This window comes from Hyla sarda, chromosome 7 (assembly GCF_029499605.1).
Source record: "Hyla sarda isolate aHylSar1 chromosome 7, aHylSar1.hap1, whole genome shotgun sequence".
Classification (NCBI taxonomy): Eukaryota; Metazoa; Chordata; class Amphibia; order Anura; family Hylidae; genus Hyla; species Hyla sarda.
The window spans coordinates 44,774,076-44,794,382 of record NC_079195.1 but is presented as its reverse complement, the minus strand read 5'-3'; the positions used below and the strand labels follow the sequence as shown (position 1 = coordinate 44,794,382).

The 20,307-nt window shown below is 45.7% G+C and overlaps 1 protein-coding gene across 8 annotated transcripts in view; it reads left to right on the top strand.

Moving 5' to 3' along the window:
* ADAM12 (ADAM metallopeptidase domain 12) overlaps nt 1–20,307 on the top strand; it is a 686,181-nt gene that overhangs the window by 151,009 nt on the left and 514,865 nt on the right. The window lies entirely within an intron of this gene.

The window sequence follows — 20,307 nt, the reverse complement described above, 5'->3', positions numbered from 1 at the left end:
AGAAAAGAGAAAACTCCTTTTAGAAGAAAACCTGTGAGCAGCTGTAAATAATACATTTACAATATGGTAATGTCGCGACGCTCCTAAATGTTTTATCAGCTCGCTGCCGATAGATGAACAATTCTAATTAATCCCTTCTCAATTTGCTCGGCCCAGAATTAGGTGTCACAATTTTATGATTAGTCATTACTCTCCTGTCATGGCTAAAACACTGAAGAAATGGGAAGATAAATGGTTTTATGGGCTCCTTAGAAAGTCCCTAATGAATCGCAACGTGCAAGGAGAGATCCGCGCGTTTGATCACCATCGGATTATTGCTTTGTAACATTATTGTGTATCGCGCGGTGGGTTTATGAATAAAGATAATTATCTGTCAATAGATCTGCCCTTTAGGGGCCCCAATGGTCGTGGACAGTTTAGATGAGGAGAGGAAGACGTATGAAGGGGGGAGTCATTTGTCCTGCTTTCATTCACTTTTGTAGCTCGCACTTTTTCCTTTAGCCCAATGTCAATTGCGTCAAATTGACATTGTTGTGTACTTTATGATGAATTTAGGGCAGTGATTTTTCAATGCACTTTTTTTTGTGTAGTGGATTTCTAGACACTCCAAAAACATATTGCAACTTTAAAGGGGAACTCCTCCGGATTTTTTTTTTTTTTTTTTCAATTAACTGGTACCAGACAGTAAAAGAGATAAGTAAATTACTTCTAGTTAAAAATTGTAATCCTTCCAGTACTTATCATCTGCTGTATGCTCCACAGGAAGTTCTTTTTTTTTTTTTTATGTTTTCTGTCCGAACACAGTGCTCTCTGCTGACACCTCTGTCCATTTCAGGAACTGTCCAGAGCAGGAGAGGTTTGCTATGGGGATTTGCTCCTGCTCTGGACAGTTCCTGATATGGATACAGAGGTGTCAGCAGAGAGCACTGTGGTCAGACAGAAAAGAAATTAAAAAAAGACAAGAACTTCCTCTGGAGCATACAGCAGCTGGAAGGATTAAGATTTTAAATAGAAGTAATTTACAAATCTGTTTAACTTTCCGGCACAAGTTGTTTAAAAAAAAAAATATTTTCCACTGGAGTACATCTTTAAGGGAGGGAGGTAGGAGGTGATTGGTCTGTCTGCTCATGCAGCCTTGTCCATGACTCAACTCTTGTCCATGACCAATGGACAAGCCTAATGCTGCTGCAGGACTGGTTAGTGTCCCAGTAGCTATAAGGACCTCTAGTGGTGGGATTTTTAGGAGCCGCTTTCTTTATTAAATATTCAAAAAATAATTACAAAAGTCTTTAATTTTCATCAGTAACAACGTATAAAATTTTTTTGGATCTGACAGTGCCATTTAAAAAAAAAACTAAAAAAACCCAAGTTTTTTTTAAACAAAATCAGTATGCCTAAAATTCCTTTTTCTGATCCCTATAACTGTTTTGTCTTTTTACGTTTACAGGGCTGTATGAAGGCTTTTTTCTTTTGCGCAGGGATGTGTACCATACTTTCTATTGGTACCATTTTAGAGCAGGGGCTTTTATATAATTTTCAATACATTTTTTTTTAAGTCCCTATGAGGGACTTTTATACGTAATCATTAGATTGCGTTCAAAGTATAATGTCATCCTATTGCATAACATTATACAGTGTGATCGTCAATCTGGTGACTGAAGACAGTTAAGGGGACTCTCAGCCTGCCCTTTAACTCATTAGACCTCCCGCAACATTACGGGGTCCGATGAGCTCCCTAAACTTGCTGGAATCTATGATTTAATGCTTTAGATGCCGTGATTGGCATTGATCACGGCATCTAAAGGGTAAAAGATGAGAAGCGTCAGGATAGGTAGATTAACATGTCGATAGGTATCAGCAGTATTGGGTGCTTACACATCGATGTTTGGGTGGCAGGGAGAGTATTGCATATAATACAGATCCTTTCAGGGTTATCCAGGAATAGAAAAACAGAACTAATTTATTTTAAAAACAACGCCACACCTCTCCATAGGTTGTATGTGGTATTACAACCTAAAATCAATAGAACTGAGCTACAATACCTCACACAACCTGAGGACAGATATGGTGCTGTTTTTGGAAGAAATCAGCTGTTTTTTTTCCCTCTTGTTATTAGAGATGAGCGAACTTACAGTAAATTCGATTCGTCACGAACTTCGCGGCTCGGCAGTTGATGACTTTTCCTACATAAATGAGTTCAGCTTTCAGGTGCTCCGGTGGGCTGAAAAAGGTGGATACAGTCCTAGGAGACTCTTTCCTAGGACTGTATCCACATTTTCCAGCCCACCGGAGCACCTGAAGGCAGAACTAATTTACGCAGGAAAAGCCATCAACTGCCGAGCCGAGAAGTTCGTGACGAATCGAAATCACTGTAAGTTCGCTCATCTCTACTTGTTATCCTGGATAACCCTATAATGTGTTTCCCATTGACTGTTGTGGTCCCATACATTACATACATTATGTCCACTTTTATACAAATGCACGAAAATGCTTTTTCTCATGGATTAGGGATAAATCTACAGATCCATGTGCTGGTCTACAAGGTATGTTAAAGGGGAACTCCCTCCCTAGACATCTTATCCCCTATACAAAGGATAGGGGATAAGATGTCTGAATGCAGGGGTGCTGTCGCTGGGATCTCTGTGCAGGACCCGGCGTTCATTTAGGAGGATGGGTGCATGTGGTAGGGTCATGATGTCACTGCCACGCCCCCTCAATGCAAGTCCCATAGATTTGCATTGAGGGGGCATGGCAGTGATGTCATTATGGGCGTGGCCATGACGTCCTGACCCCGCCGCCCGCTACAAGTGTTTGGAACAAAATGTTCTGAACACTGGGGATGTGGAGTACAGTGATCCCTCAACATACGATGGTAATCCGTTCCAAATGGACCATCGTTTGTTGAAACCATCGTATGTTGAGGGATCTGTGCAATGTAAAGTATAGGACAGTGGTCTACAACCTGCGGACCTCCAGATGTTGCAAAACTACAACACCCAGCATGCCCGGACAGCCAACGGCTGTCCGGGCATGCTGGGAGTTGTAGTTTTGCAACATCTGGAGGTCCGCAGGTTGAAGACCACTGGTATTAGAGGTTATACTCACGTGTCCCCGCCGCTCCGGACCGTCACCGCTGCCCTGGATGTTGCCGTCCATCGCTGTCCCTGAGGTGTCCCCGACGCTCCGGCAAGGCCTCTGCTTCCCCGACATCCTCGCTCTCCGTCGCAGCCATCACGTCGCTCCGCATGCCGCTCCTATTGGATGACGGGACGGCGTGTGCAGTGACGTGATGAGGACGCACCTGAGCCCCGAGGACAGGTAAGTGATCGTCAACGGACCACACGGGGCACCGTAAACGGCTATCCGGTGGCAGCTGAAGCAGTCTGTGCTGCCGGATAGCCGTTTATGCGATGGCCCCGACATACAAAAGCATCGTATGTTGATGCTGCCTTCAGCATGTGATGACCTCTGAGAGGCCATCGTATGTTGAAATGATCGTATGTCGGGGCCATAGTAGGTCGGGGGTGGGGGGGTACCTTTTAACATGGCATTGTACTTGAGCCCGGAGGACCAGTTCAATAGTTATATTATCTTGTAACTTTTGTAGCTAAAACAAGAAATGAGTCCAAAACAAACAGTAAACTAGTATATTCCTACTTTGCCGTGTATGCTCCGCTGCTTTTGGATAACACAGTCACATAAAAAAGAAGAAAAAACTGCATTAGAACACTACCAAATAAGCACTGTTTACAATGATGTATTTCTGAAGGATTAAACAAAGACACATGATTCAAAAAATGAATTTGTAAACAGCGGCTCGTAGTTTCCAGGCAGCAACAGGGTTTACTCTGTACTGTATACTAAAACATTATTGTATTGTAATGTTAGTGAATAAAAGCAAAATAAGTAAGAAGTAAATGGACTATACATAAACAAAGTTGAGATAGATATTATAAACTCATTGACAAAAAAATACAAAAATTAAAAAATTAAAAAAACGCACCAAGAAGGAGTTGTTGGAATTGAATGAAACTTTATTTGTAAGCATAAGTAAGGATAAGTTTATTAGGAAAACGGTACAGCTTTTTGGAGGCTCTAGTACCTGTTTGGCCACTTTTAGCCTGGATACAAGATAAAATATGGTTGGGCATAGGGGTCAAGGCCGGGGGAAAAAAAAGTGTGGGAACCCAAGATTTCCACTCAACGGCTGGTCCTGCTAATGGAAATGGTGCTCCTGTTGTTGAAAAAGTACAGGAACTCAGTTCCCACACATTCCTGCAGGACTTGAGCCCTGGTTGGGCATGGAGGTATATAGGTCCCATATGGTACCCTATTGCACATTTGCTCACAGATGTTGCAGCTGGGTCCGTAGATCAGGAATACTTGTGGGTTGTCATAGATGCTTCGTTGGTGATGAATCTGGTCACCCGACCAGACCAAAGAGTGTGGCAATCTGGCAAAGACATTCATGGGAAACCCTTGCTGTGTGTGGGGGAGCATTGTCCTGCTGAAAAATACCAGCTGGCAGCCATGAGAGGCGACACATGTGACTGCAAGCCCTACACATGTCACTGTGCTGTTAGTGTCCTTGAGGGTATGTTCACACTACGGAATTACCCGCGGAATTCCACGGCGGAAATCCGCGAGCGGAATTCCGCAGTGTGAACTTAACATTAGTGTGAATGGGTCTCCGCGAGACCCGTTCACACTGCGGAATTTCAGCGGCGGAAAATTCTGCCGCTGAAATTGTTCCGCGCAAAGAAAGATGAAAAATGTTCATACTTTGCGCGGAAGTCTGCGAGCACTGCAAAGCCGTCAATGATGACGGCGCAGTGCCGCATCGGAGCAGTGCCACTACTACTCTGTAGTGTGAACATACCCTCATACAGTATCACTACTATGGGTGACTGACTGTTGTATATGATGGCTCCCCAGATAATCACACCAGCAGGGGGCAGTGTAATGCTCCACAGCAAAGGCAGGATTAAAGAGCTCAATATAAAGCCCCCATATTTTCACCTGACCATCGCTGGATAACAAACAGAACCTGGAATCCTCACTAAAGGTAATATGGTTTCAGTATAAATGGGTACTCCACCCCTAGACATCTTATCCCCTATCCAAAGGATCCATAAGATGTCTGATCGCGGGGGTCCCCTGCGATCTCGGCTGCGGCACTCCAGACATCCGGTGCACGGAGCAAACTTCGCACCATGCCGGATGACTGGCGATGCCGGGCGGATGCTCGAAACGTTACGGTCACGCCCCGCTCGTGACATCACGGCTACGCCCCCTCCCATAGACTTACATTGAGAGGGCGTAGCCGTGATGTCATGAGTTAGGCAGGGCCGTGACGTCACGAGCCTCCAGAGCTGCACCCAATGCTCTAAATAAACATTGGGTGCAGCAAGGAGATCATGGGGGTCTCCAGCAGCAATAGCCCTGTGATCAGACATCTTATCCCCTATGCTTTGGATAGGGGATAAGATGTCTAGGGGCGGAGTACCCCATTAAGCAGTCCAGGTTTCATGTGCATGACAGCACTGCAAACCAAGGCAATGATGACTGGCTGTCAATGGCAGAAGACAAAATGGGCACAGTGACACCACATTGGCGTCTGCTGAATGCCTGGAAATGGTCTGGGCAGAAAGGAGTGTGCAATGATGGGGTCACCTGTGTCTGAATGGTGGACAAGGAAACTGTAGTAGCTGCTCATGCTTGTTGACAGATCAAACAATCCTGTCTACTGGGGGTTTTCGGAGCCATCTGTGTCCTCACATAACCACTGCTCCCAACACCCCCAACAGCATGGTCAGAACGGCCTAGATGGGGGAAGTTTGTCATGACAACCATCCTGCTTCTTTCAGTTCAATGATGTGCCCCCTCTCAAGGTCAGTGAACTGGGCTAAATGGTTTCGAGTGCACAATAGAGGCAGGTCTAGCAGTCAACGATCTCTCACCATGAGTATGTGGTGCACCACCGGGTGAATATAATATAGGAGAAAGTTCACACTTGCAACATGTTAATGTTTTCAAATGCTGATTTATAGTAGCAAAAATTCATTCATGGTAAATCCATCAATCTTACATTGAACAATAGAGTTGCATGAAAACAAATTATTTCACCCAGTGTGCGGTAGTACGACGCGCTTGACACTCCTCTTTAGCAAACCCTTCCACGGGCATGCTGCAACCAAGGACCTTCCTCTCATGAAGGGGTAAGCAGAGCCGGACACTTCCAACGTTTCGGAGGTCACGCCTCCTTTCTGAAGTGCACCACCAGGTGAATGGTGGGACCATGGGTGTGGCGGTGTAGGTAGGTGGGATCAAATGTTATTAACCCCAGAAGCCAGATGATATTAACCCCTATTTGTTCATGACGCCAGTGTGGTTTTCTGGTTCTGGAACACCACACGCCCGGATTCTCTGCTTTCCCAATTGCTAGCAGTGAAATGAGAGTCCACAGCCAGTTATGGTTAACGAGAGACTTTACTGAGTAGAAGACAGGTGTAATTATCTTCACAGCTAAGGCCAGATTTCCCAGAGAGGTGGCCAGTACCCAGAGGACCTCACAGTTTGCTGGACCAATATACTTGTAATAAACTTGACTTGTAATTAGACTTGACTTGACTATGTGCAGGACTTGACTAGTTTCAGTGACAGCAGACATATGGGGAGATTTATCAAAACCTGTTCAAAGGAAAATTTGCCCAGTTGCCCATAACAACCAATTAGATCGCTTCTTTAATTTTGCAGAGGCCTTGTTAAAAATGAAAGAAGCGATCTGATTGGTTGCTATGAGCAACTCAGCAACTTTTTTCTCTGAACGGGTTTTGATAAATCTTCCACATAGACTTGAGACTTACTGGAGAGATGGTAGCTTTGTGGCCTTCCAGATGCTGGTCACTTGCACTGAGATCTCTGGTGGTTGCTGTCTCAGCAAAGGCTTAGATGGAAGAGAAGAGAGCAAAGAGAGAGAATTGTAATGGCCGCCCCTTTATATAGTGTGGGGGGCTGGACTAAAGCCCATTGGTCAAGCTGTGGGTAATAGGTTAAGCTGGTGCTCTCTGGGAGTACATGTGACAACAAATCATGTGACTGCATAACATAACATGTGACAGGCTTACTCACAGGTCCTTGAGACCTCCCACAGGTCCTGTAGACTATCTATACATAGGGATCCTGTCTATGCATTAAAGTGGCATACACACCATATAAAACAGAGAGACAACAGGGGGAGACCCTGCAGGAGAGGTCACTGAGGGACTCAACCTGACAGGGCCTACAGGTAGTACAGGACCGTGTACCTGTACTGGGACATCACAAGTATAACTGTAGTGTGGATGCTGTTTACCAATGTCAATCTACATGAGAACCGAAAAAATTACAAGGTGTCTGGTCAAAAACCAGGGATCTTCCTGCAGAGAAATGACAGCTGTTCAGCATTAAACCCTACATCAGACTCTTGAAGATGAAAATTGTATTTACTTTATGTGTTGCCTTAGGCCACAGTGAATAAATGTGCTTTAAATTATTAATCGCTCCTTAAATGCTGAGTTTACACTCCCTCCAGATTCAGTGGATAAAAGATTATCTATGTTTTTCATCACATTTTTTGAAAATGGTGCCACCAAAGAAGGACACATAGAAAGGGTCGGTAGGTGGGGGGGGGGGGGGGGGGGGGGGCAGGGGGGTCACCCACAGATTGAGGTTCTCCTCTCATCACTCTATTGTGTTATTATAGCTGGATCCAAATCAACATTAAATGTGTGTTCATTTCATTACTAAAATTGGAATATGTAAGCCATGGTTCTAAGGAAAAGATAACCATACACTTCAGATAGCTATCGGCCAACACTCATTCAGAATAAGGAGAGTAAAGTAAGCCGCTGCCAGACTTCTTTGATGGCGGTTTATCTTTCTTGAGATAAAGGGATCAAATATGGTAAAATAAAAACATGCCCAGTATCTGTACTACTTCCACATATGTAGCTATATGAGGTGTGAAGTTATCATTTGTATCCAGGACTATTGCCTTAGGGGCTTAAAAACCCCTATGTCAGAGTGTACCAGTAGTATAAAGGCACATTGGCGGATGGGAGCCCTTAACTGATATTTCATTGGGGCCCAGGAGCTTCAGTTACATTACTGGTACCCCAATACCTGTGTACAATGCTTGGCTATCACTGACAGTGCCATGGACAGGGAATAAAGCAGAGGTCACACAGGCACACTACAGCTTTATTCACAAAGGACACTTTAGGACCACCCTCCACTTGATTTGTGGAAGTCCCTGAAGTCACACCGTAAGTGATAATATGCTTATTACCTATCCTTGTTGTTAGTGGGTCAACCCCTTTGAAGGGGCTGTCCAACAATAAAACCTATTTCTACTCTCTAATAAATAAACATATATTGCTAAGTAAAGTTATATTACTATCTTTCTGTGTTCTCCCTCTATGGTCTCCCTCTGTTTTAAAGGGGTACTCCGGCGCTAAGACATCTTATCCCCTATCCAAAGGATAGGGGATAAGATGCCTGATTGCAGGGGTCCCGCCGCTGAGGACCCCCGTGATCTTGCATGCCGCACCCCGTTAAAATCAGTCCCTGGAGCGTGTTCGCTCCGGGTCTGATTACTGTCGATCACGGGGCCGGAGCATTGTGACAACACACGGGTGCGGAGCTGTCACGCCCCCTCCCATAGTCTTGCATCGAGAGGGTGGGCGTGATGTCACACGGGGGCGGAGTCATGACATCACGATCTTCCGTTCCCGTGGTCGGGAGCCAGAACCTCCAGCGCTGCTGAAACCAGATACAGGTGAGTGCTGCATGCTATATTGCGGGGTCCCCAGCGGTGGGACCCCCGCGATCAGACATCTTATCCCCTATCCTTTGGATAGGGGATAAGATGTCTAGGGGTGGAGTACCCCTTTTAATGCAAACTCTCTGGTCTATTGTCTTCATTGACCCCACTTCCTGTCTGGTCAGGACACTCTAGCCAGGAATTCAGCAAACTCTCTCTCCCTCCTACTACACCACTTGATTATAACCCCCCTTCTCCCTCACATACTTATACAATGTAGCAGGGTGATAAAGATGGGTGAAATTCTGGCTAGAGTGTACATAAGAAATCTTTTACAGGAACTTAAACTGAAGACAACCGAGACAGTAAAATAACTTTATTTACAAATATTAGACAGTTGAAAATAGGTTTCATTGTCAGACAACCATTTAAACCCCGTCCTGACCAGGCACGTTTCATATGTCCATAGACAATGTTGGACAACCAGGATGCTTATAGTCTATTCACAGTCAACATGTGGTTAGGTTACATGTATATTATAAAAACCTGTAATCTTGACCTTAAATGCTACATGTAGAGCAACTTTCTGTAATATGGTGGAAGGATCTGTATGTTTTCAGCATTAAAGGGTTGTTCTATGACATATGGGCCATGGGGAGATTATTCTTGGCAATTCCAGGATAACAGCATGACTTTTTGTTTTTACTACATTCCCTGTTTTCTTATAACTTGTGCTTATAACTTGGGGCTAAGCTAGATTTCATACTTGTTGTCCGAAGCTGAAAAATAAAACAAAAAAGGAATAAAAAAATATAAAGGTATATTGTATCAACCTCTGCTATGTAGACTCATAGGTAGCAAAGGGGATATTACAATGGTGTTTGGAGGACTGTGGGCCAGGAGAGGGCCACAGTGTTTAGAGGCAACAAAGGGAATCTTGCCCCTGCCCTTAAAGGGGTACTCCGATGGAAAATATATTTTTTTAAATCAACTGGTGCCAGAAAGTTAAACAGATTTGTAAATTACTTCTATTAAAAAAATCTTCACCCTTCCAGTACTTTTTAGCAGCTGTATGCTACAGAGGAAATTCTATACTTTGAATTTCTTTTTTGTCTTGTCCACAGTGCCCTCTGCTGACACCTGCTGCCCGTGTCAGGTACTGTCCAAAGCAGCATAGGTTTGCAATGGGGATTTTCTCTTGCTCTGGACAGTTCCTGATATGGCATCAGGTGTCAGCAGAGAGCACTGTGGACAAGACAAAAAAGAAATTCAAAAAGTATAGAATTTCCTCTGTAGCATACAGCTGCTAAAAAGTACTGGAAGGATAAAGATTTTTTTAATAGAAGTAATTTACAACTCTGTTTAACTTTGTGGCACCAGTTGATAAAAAAAAAAAAAAGTTTTCCACCGGAGTACCCCTTTAAGAGTTAACCTCTTACTGCATCAACATTTGCAATCATTTTGTTCTTATTGGTTTAATGCATATAAAAATAAATAAACTTTGCAAAGTGCCTTAGGTAAAAATAATTTTGTGTCTGCGTCTCCATCCTTATGTTTCCAATGCAACAGACAGCAAACAACCCCTTTGTAGTCAGCTCCTGCATTTATTCTGGCTTCTATTAGTTCCCAATTCTTACTAGAATACATTGAGTCAGTTAAGGGGTCAGAATCCACAGGGGTTGTTCCCAGTTTAGAGGCACAGTTACATTTTTACATGGGTTATTCGGGTACCTTGACTAGGGGAGCGTTGACAGGGAGGCTACTTATGAACGTCCCTGTGCGTCATTGTCAAGGCAACGTCACTAGTCCGGGGCCGGGCCCGGAGCGGAGAAGAGGGCCCCCCGGTGAAAAAGGACAGCCCAGAATGACTAACCCTCCCCACCGGACGGTCCCTGCAGTATAGATGGCCCGGACCAGCTCACCCTTCCTTCCCACCGAGGGGAGGTGAGTAGAAAACTAAAGGGGGGTCTGCATGATGACAAAGGCCGATGGCTGTCCGGGCATGCTGGGAGTTGTAGCTTTGCAACATCTAGAGGTCCACCGGTTGAAGACCACTGATGAAGGGATTGACAGGCGGAGAGTTCCCTCGAGTATAAGCCGAGGGGGGTGTTTTCAGCACAAAAAATTGTGCTGAAAAACTTGGCTTATACTCGAGTATATACGGTAGCTTACAAATCTGAATGTACTAAAAAAATATCTGAAAATGCATCTGGTTAGAAAGGAGATAATGAGTCTGGTCTGGAAGTGGTTACACGTCAGATATCATCCAGCATTATAAATGTGCACGAAGGGTAGGGGCCAAATACTTTTTAATAGATATATGTGCAAATTTGTAATGGGTCAACACACCATATTCCTTTGCACTATTTTTACAGTTTCATAATCAGAATTCTTCATCTTCGTCTTCCAGGCCATGGTGAATTTTTTTGAATTTTCTTTGTTCTTCAGGGAGAATTCCAGTCTCTTAAGTAATAATGTTCTGTGACCCAGACAGTGACCTTGAAAAGGATGATTTTTCTTTTTTATCATTATTATTATTTTTCCTAATGTTGAGAAATTAACTGTAGTTTGTCTTGCATAAGTCCCCTGCCCAGAACTGAATGATAAGGAAGAGCAGGGGGTCTGAGTGGAGGAAGCCATGACATAGCCTCAATATATAACATACTGATCTCTAAGCAACAGCTCAGACATCAGAAAAACAACACAAAACTACTAACAAATACTATACATGAAACAACAGAACAGTAAAATATCATAAAATATTTGGTGCTTTGCTTGCATACTACATGTTAAGAAAGTCTGGGATAAATATATAGTGTACAGTATGTGTCCTAAGATAAAAAGGAAATAATATACGGCCATACTGGATGGACCAGGTGGTCTTCTTCAGCTGACATCTACCATGTTCACTAAAAAGTAGTAAGTGCAAAATTCAGTCTCTTAATAGACACCTGAAATCCAAGGCATACTTTTGGACATTACCTTTTGGCATTACCTACCTACTGGGGGCTTCTAGCTTATAGAGGGAATTCCCTACCCTTGCACTGGGGGTCTCTACCTGATAGGGGAATTTCCTACCAAATTCCTACTTCTTCTAGCTAGTAGGAATAGGAGGAGTTCCCTACCAACTGGAGGATTCTACCTAACAGGGGGATTCCCTACCTACCTACATTCATACTGGGGCATCTTAAAAACGAAATCCATCCCAGAAACAAACTTTTGAAAATAATGATGGCGCTGGTGCTTGACTACAGTGGAGACTGTCAGGTTTTTTGCCATGGAGTGCAGGATTTTATCAGGAAAAAAAATTGTGAAGCAGGGTGGCTGCTATGTTCTACAAGGGGAGTATCTGAGATAGTATGCTTATTGCTGTACTGTATGTTGGTTAAATGTGACCTCTATTCCGATGATGACTTAAAGTCAGAACTTACTGCTCTGATCTCTACGTACGAGGCAGATTAACGGTGTTTGTAGCCGTGATGGTTGTCACGATGCCGGCTGGCAGGAGGTGGATCCTCTGTGTCAGAGAGGGATTGGCGTGGACCGTGCTAGTGGACCGGTTCTAAGTCACTACTGGTTTTCACCAGAGTCCGCCGCAAAGCGGGATGGTCTTGCTGCGGCGGTAGTGACCAGGTCGTATCCACTAGCAACGGCTCAACCTCTCTGACTGCTGAAGAAAGGCGCGGTACAAGGGAGTAGACAGAAGCAAGGTCGGACGTAGCAGAAGGTCGGGGGCAGGCGGCAAGGTTCGTAGTCAGGGTGGATAGCAGAAGTACTGGTACACAGGCTTTAGACACACAAAACGCTTTCACTAGGCACAAGGGCAACAAGATCCGGCAAGGGAGTGCAAGGGAGGAGACCAGATATAGCCAGGGAGCAGGTGGAAGCCAATTAAGCTAATTGGGCCAGGCACCAATCATTGGTGCACTGGCCCTTTAAGTCTCAGGGAGCTGGCGCGCGCGCGCCCTAGAGAGCGGAGCCGCGCGCGCCAGCACATGACAGCAGGGGACGGGAACGGGTAAGTGACCTGGGATGCGATTCGCGAGCGGGCGCGTCCCGCTGTGCGAATCGCATCCCCAACGGCCATGACAGAGCAGCGCTCCCGGTCAGCGGGACTGACCGGGGAGCTGCAGGGAGAAAGACGCCGTGAGCGCTCCGGGGAGGAGCGGGGACCCGGAGCGCTAGGCGTAACAGTACCCCCCCCCTTAGGTCTCCCCTTTTTTTTGTCCGGTGACTGCCTCCCCTGGGATGAGGACACCGGGAAGGAATGGATGGTTTCCTCAATGGCAGGCAGTACAGCAGGAGTAGGAATGGGGAGGGAGGGCAGAGGGTGAAGCTTGGCACGGGGCAGGAAGACACAAGGACGGGAGCCATGAGGGGGCACCGAGGCTTGCCTGACTGGACTGGGAGGGGGGGAGAGGCACTTCTTATGGCAGGCAGAGTCCTTAACGACCTTAGGGGGACCGGATACAGGAGGAACCACAGGGTCACGGCAGGGAGTACTGGGAACCGGTTGAAGGCAGTCCTTGGAACAAGAGGGACCCATGCACATTAGGAGGGACACCATGCGGTAACGCACGGTGCAATCCAACCTGGCTCCGTTGACCGCGGAAATGTGGAGTGGCTTGAACAGACGGGTCACCGGAATGCGGAATTTATTCACCAAGGACTCCCGAATAAAATTCCCAGAGGCACCAGAGTCCAGGCAGGCCACGGCTGAGAGGGAAGAGCTGGCTGAAGTAGAAACCCGTACAGGCACCGTGAGACGTGGAGAAGCCGACTTAGCATCAAGAGACGCCACACCCACGAGAGCTGCGTGCGAGCGTGCGTTTCCCAGACGTGGAGGACGGACAGGACAATCCACCAAAAAATGTTCGGTACTGGCACAGTACAGACAAAGATTCTCTTCCTTACGGCGATTCCTCTCTTCCAGGGTCAGGCGAGACCGATCCACTTGCATGGCCTCCTCGGCGGGAGGCCTAGGCGCAGATTGCAATGGAGACTGTGGGAGAGGTGTCCAGAGATCTAAGTCTTTTTCCTGGCGGAGCTCTTGATGCCTCTCAGAAAAACGCATGTCAATGCGAGTGGCTAGATGAATGAGTTCATGCAGGTTAGCAGGAGTCTCTCGTGCGGCCAGAACATCTTTAATGTTGCTGGATAGGCCTTTTTTAAAGGTCGCGCAGAGAGCCTCATTATTCCAGGATAGTTCAGAAGCAAGAGTACGGAATTGTATGGCGTACTCGCCAACGGAGGAATTACCCTGGACCAGGTTCAGCAGGGCAGTCTCAGCAGAAGAGGCTCGGGCAGGTTCCTCAAAGACACTTCGAATTTCCGAGAAGAAGGAGTGTACAGAGGCAGTGACGGGGTCATTGCGGTCCCAGAGCGGTGTGGCCCATGACAGGGCTTTTCCAGACAGAAGGCTGACTACGAAAGCCACCTTAGACCTTTCAGTAGGAAACTGGTCCGACATCATCTCCAAGTGCAGGGAACATTGCGAAAGAAAGCCACGGCAAAACTTAGAGTCCCCATTAAATTTGTCCGGCAAGGACAGGCGGAGGCTAGGAGTGGCCACTCGCTGCGGAAGGGGTGCAGGAGCTGGCGGAGGAGATGGTTGTTGCTGCTGTAGCTGTGACTGAACTTGCTGTAGTTGTGACTGGAGTTGCTGTGTCATGGTGGTCAAGTACGACAGCTGGTGATCTTGTTGGGCGATCTGACGGGCTTGCTGGGCGACCAGCGTAGGGAGGTCAGAGACAACTGGCAGGGGAACCTCAGCGGGATCCATGGCCGGATCTACTGTCACGATGCCGGCTGGCAGGAGGTGGATCCTCTGTGTCAGAGAGGGATTGGCGTGGACCGTGCTAGTGGACCGGTTCTAAGTCACTACTGGTTTTCACCAGAGCCCGCCGCAAAGCGGGATGGTCTTGCTGCGGCGGTAGTGACCAGGTCGTATCCACTAGCAACGGCTCAACCTCTCTGACTGCTGAAGAAAGGCGCGGTACAAGGGAGTAGACAGAAGCAAGGTCGGACGTAGCAGAAGGTCGGGGGCAGGCGGCAAGGTTCGTAGTCAGGGTGGATAGCAGAAGTACTGGTACACAGGCTTTAGACACACAAAACGCTTTCACTAGGCACAAGGGCAACAAGATCCGGCAAGGGAGTGCAAGGGAGGAGACCAGATATAGCCAGGGAGCAGGTGGAAGCCAATTAAGCTAATTGGGCCAGGCACCAATCATTGGTGCACTGGCCCTTTAAGTCTCAGGGAGCTGGCGCGCGCGCGCCCTAGAGAGCGGAGCCGCGCGCGCCAGCACATGACAGCAGGGGACGGGAACGGGTAAGTGACCTGGGATGCGATTCGCGAGCGGGCGCGTCCCGCTGTGCGAATCGCATCCCCAACGGCCATGACAGAGCAGCGCTCCCGGTCAGCGGGACTGACCGGGGAGCTGCAGGGAGAAAGACGCCGTGAGCGCTCCGGGGAGGAGCGGGGACCCGGAGCGCTAGGCGTAACAATGGTCACTCTCTGTATTGCCACCTTGTTAAAGGACATTTCTATGTCTTGTTTGTCAGACGTTGCTTTGTGAATGGACACGAGTGCTCAGAACTGTCAATGTGATTCACCAGGATCAAGCTAATGATGACAATTTAATTGGCCCCAAAGGGCCGCAAAAATATGTCTCTCATTAAGTCCTTGTATAATTTATCTTATATGTCTGACAGCTCCTCTGCTTGACTTCTCCAAGTATAGTGGCTTCGCACAAGGAAATGATATGGGGCAGAACTATGAGGCACCTAAGACCTGATGCATACAGCATGTTACCCTTATTCCCTTATGGTTTTAATTATCTGTAATATTGGCGACATATCTACAGTATAGGATATGCAGTATAAAAAAAAAGCAAGTTTATATTTTGTTGCCTCTGGTGCCATGATAAAAATGCTGCTTTCATTTTATAGCTATGTTTCAACCCCCCCCCCCCCCTAACCACCCACCCCCATCACCCCTGTCCTGTTTCCGAGATATAGGGAGTTTACTTTTGGTTTCGTTGGTTTTAGACATTTTTCACGAATATGTTATGTAAACCAAGAGGATAGGGCTAGTAGACGTACGTCTTAATATTTCATCGTTTTATTCCTTCATTCTATTGTTCAATTCTAATGTATGACTTACAATTCTAATTGTAAGTCATACATTAGTATATGCTGAGAGGTGGTACATTCATGGCACACTTCAGTCCGGACGTGACTTTTCGGGGGAACCCCCCCCCCCCCCCTTACTCATGCTTTCAATATTGCACACTATTTCTAATATGCAGAGAATTTTCCCCGAATAATCAGGTGAGAGTTTTTTGTTTAAAAAAGGGGCATCAATCCTAGGTTGGGGAGGGGATGAATCTGAAGCCGAGGTGGCATGAATTGGGTCTAGGGGGTGTGAATCTAAAACTGAGGGAAAATGAATTGGGTTCAATGAATGGGAATATAAGGCTGAGGGGGAATGAAATAGGTGCAAGGGGTGGTAATAGGAGGCTGAGGGGCATAAATCAGGCTCATATGAATATGAGGCTGCGGAGGTGTTAAAGGTGTTATCCAGGAATAACAAAGTGTTATCCATTCGAAAAACAGATATCATTTCTTTCAAAGCCCTCTGTCTATCTCCAGCCTGTCTCCAGATTGGGTGTGGTTCTGTAGCTCAGTTCCATTGAAGTGAATGGAGCCAAGTTGTAATACCACACCCAACCTGGAGACAGACAGGGAGCAGTCTTTGAAAGAAAATATGTCAGTTTTTTTCCCCAATTCCCGGATAACTCTTTTAATCGGGCTTAGGGGGTCAATATGAGGTTGAGGGTTGTGAATTGGGTCAAGGGGGGTGGAATATGACACTAAGGGGGAATAAACTGTGTTCACAGTGTGGGAATACAATTTCTTTAACCCCTCACAACTTGATAGGACAGCAAACTGTATGGCAGAACTAGCCTGTATCACAAGAGAAAAGGGATGAAACATATGTCACAAATTTGAGACCAAATGTCGAATACTCTGTCTAAGCCTCAAGCAGTGAAGATTCCATTGCAAATAAACTTCACGAACACTACGTGAATATTCCTACAGCCTAGCATTGCATTTCTAATATACAACTCTTGAAATTCCAGCAGTAATTCAAAAAACATGTCCAGGTAATCAGTTGGGATTATTATTATTTTTTTCCACCCCTTGAAATTTTTCCTAAAGGAAAAGGATGGCTCTCTGAAGGGGGAAAAAGTTTTCAAATCAACTGGTGCCAGAAAGTTATACAGATTTGTAAATGTCTTCTATTTAAAAATCTTAAAGTGTACCTGTTAGACCACCACAAGCCCCCCCCCTCCCACTCCCCCACCAAAAAATAAAAAAATTGTTATATGTTGCTCAGTTCCTCTTCCTGACAATGTACATCTAATTTATGTGTCTACGACCTATATTTTTCGCAGAATTACCTTTATTTTCTTGCCATAATTTGCTCAGTAAGATTTCTGTCCATGCAGAGGCATGGGTCGTGTTCCTCTCTTCTCCTGACTGTGATAACTCCTCCCCCTCCCTCTCTCTGCTCTGACCAGGAGCGAGCACAGCAGCTCTGGACCTGCCAGAAGCCCTGTCAATCACTCATGGTGTCCATGACGTGTTGATCCCCACTGGACACTGCAGGACTGTGAAAATTGATGGTATCTGACAGTGCCCATTTAAGCCTTCCAGTACTTATCAGGAAGTTGTGTAGTTCTAGTGTGAATACACTGCTCTCTGCAGGCCCCTTCGGTCCATGTCAGAAACTGGTTAGGTTTACTGACACAGACAGAGGTTAAAGCAGAGAGCACTGTGGTCACAGTAGAAATAACTACACAACTTCCTCTGTAGCATACAGCAACTGATAAGTACTGGAAGGGAATATTTTTATATAGAAGTAATTTACAAATCTGTATAATTTTCTGGCACCAGTTGATTTGAAATTTTTTCCCCCCTCCGGAGTGCCCCTTTAAAGGGGTACTCCGCTGCTAGACATCATATCCCCTATCCAAAGGATAGGGGATAAGATGTCTGATCGCAGGGGTTCTGCTGCTGGGGGCCCCCCATGATCTCCCACAGCAACCGGCATTCTAAACAAATGCGGGGTTCCTCTGGCAGTGGTCGTGACGTAACAGTCATGCCCACTCGTGAAGTCACACCATGCCCCCTCCATTCATGTACATGGGAGAGGGCGTGTCGGCCAACACCCTCCTTCCCATATACAAGAATACAGGGGGTGTGGCGTGGCGTGACATGGCGAGGGGGCGTAACCGTTACATCACAATTACGACCTCCGGCTCAGAGAAATCTGAGCGAAATATTGAGAACACTGGAGCATCGGAGTACCCCTTTAAGAACAAAGCAAGGTTCAAGATAGAAGGTGGAAATCCAGAATGACATGGCAGCCTGGCACTGAATAGCTGCAGAAGCATCTGCACTCTCTAGAATCCTAACTATTTCCTTTTGCTTTAATCACATCAGTTATTTATTGAGCAGCCGTGAATAACTGAGCCATATGTGACAAAGAAGAGAGGAAGGTAATGGACAATCATATTGTGGACTCTATGTGCATAGCGGACGTCTCATTCCCCCTGAGAATAAGAGACTGATGAGCCAGAGAAAGCGGCAAATTGAATGAAGGTGCATTATGTCTTGTTAGAAAAGATGACTTGGCAAAGGGTTGAGAAAATCTTTGATGAAAACCAGTTGTAAAAGCAGAATCTAATGTTTAATAAATGAATTACAATGACTCATAAATTCAGCTTGAGCTTCTCCCCTTATCCTTCTGGGCCGTAAATGTCATTTTACGTTACAGACTGGATGCATGCCCCAGGCCTGGATTGTGCATGCCAGTGAAATGTAACATGGGATAGCTTTAAAATGACACCGTAAGAAAATGCATTTACTGTCCAAAGTGCAAACACAGAAGATAATATTTTTGTTACGTGATACTCTAAAGAACGCCTTTCCCTCTGGAGCCCCCTGTACATTTTTGAGGGTATCTTGTATTTCAGTGGGCCAGTGCAGCCTTAAAGGGGTACTCCATTGCCTCAGTCTTCTGAACATCCGGTTCCAAAGGCTTAGAGAAGCAGCCGCTGTTGCGACGTCGTGGCCACGCCCCCTCCATTGATGTCTATGAGAGGGGGCATGACGGCCGTCACGCCCCCTCCCATAGACATCAATGGAGGGGGCGTGGCGGTGACGTCGCTACCACAGCCGCTGCTCCAAACCATCTGAACAGGATGTTCCGAAGGCTGGGGCACGGGAGTACCCCTTTAAAGGGGTTATCCAGGAATTCAAAAAAAGAGCTATCTTCTTTCAAAAAACGCTCCCTGACTGTCTCCAGGTTGGGTGTGGTTCTGCTGCTCAGTACCATTGAAGTGAATGGGCCAAGTTGTAATACCACACACAAACTGGGGACAGACGTACGTGGAGCTGTTTCTGAAAGAAATTAGTTCTGTTATTCTATTTCTGCATAACCCCTTGAAAGGTGTTATTAACCCCTTAAGGACGCCGGGCTTTTCAGTTTTTGCACTTTCGTTTTTTCCTCCTTACCTTTTAAAAATCATAACCCTTTCAATTTTCCACCTAAAAATCCATATTATGGATATTTTTTTTTTGCGTCACCAATTCTACTTTGCAGTGACATTAGTCATTTTACCCAAAAATTCACGTCGAAACGGTAAAAAATAATTGTGCGACAAAATCAAAGAAAAAACGCCATTTTGTAACTTTTGGGGGCTTCCGTTTCTACGCAGTGCAAATTTCTGTAAAAATGACACCTTCTGTAGGTCCATACGGTTAAAATGATACCCTACTTATATAGGTTGGATATTGTCATACTTCGGAAAAAAAATCATAACTACATGCAGGAAAATTTATACGTTTAAAAATGTCCTCTTTTGACCCCTATCATTTTTTTCTTTTTCCACGTACAGGGTATGAGGACTCATTTTTGAGCCATGATCGGAAGTTTTTATTGGTACCATTTTTGTTTTGATCAGACTTTTTGATCACTTTTTATTCATTTTTTAATGGTATAAAAAGTGACCAAAAATACGCTTTTTTGGACTTTTGAATTTTTTTACGTGTACGCCATTGACCGTGCGGTTTAATTAATGATACATTTTTATAGTTCGGACATTTAAGCACGCGGCAATACCACATATGTTTATTTTTATTTACACTGTTTTATTTTTTTTTATGGGAAAAAATTCAAACTTTTATTAGGGAAGGGGTTAAATGACCTTTATTAAAACTTTTTTTTTTGCAGTGTTATAGGTCCCATAGGGACCTATAACACTGCACACAGTGATCTCTCATGCTGATCACTGGCGTGTATTAACACGCCTGTGATCAGTGTTATCGGCGCTTGACTGCTCCTGCCTGGATCTCAGGCACGGAGCAGTCATTCGTCGATCGGACACTGAGGAGGCAGGTAAGGGCCCTCCCGGTGTCCTGTAAGCTGTTCGGGATGC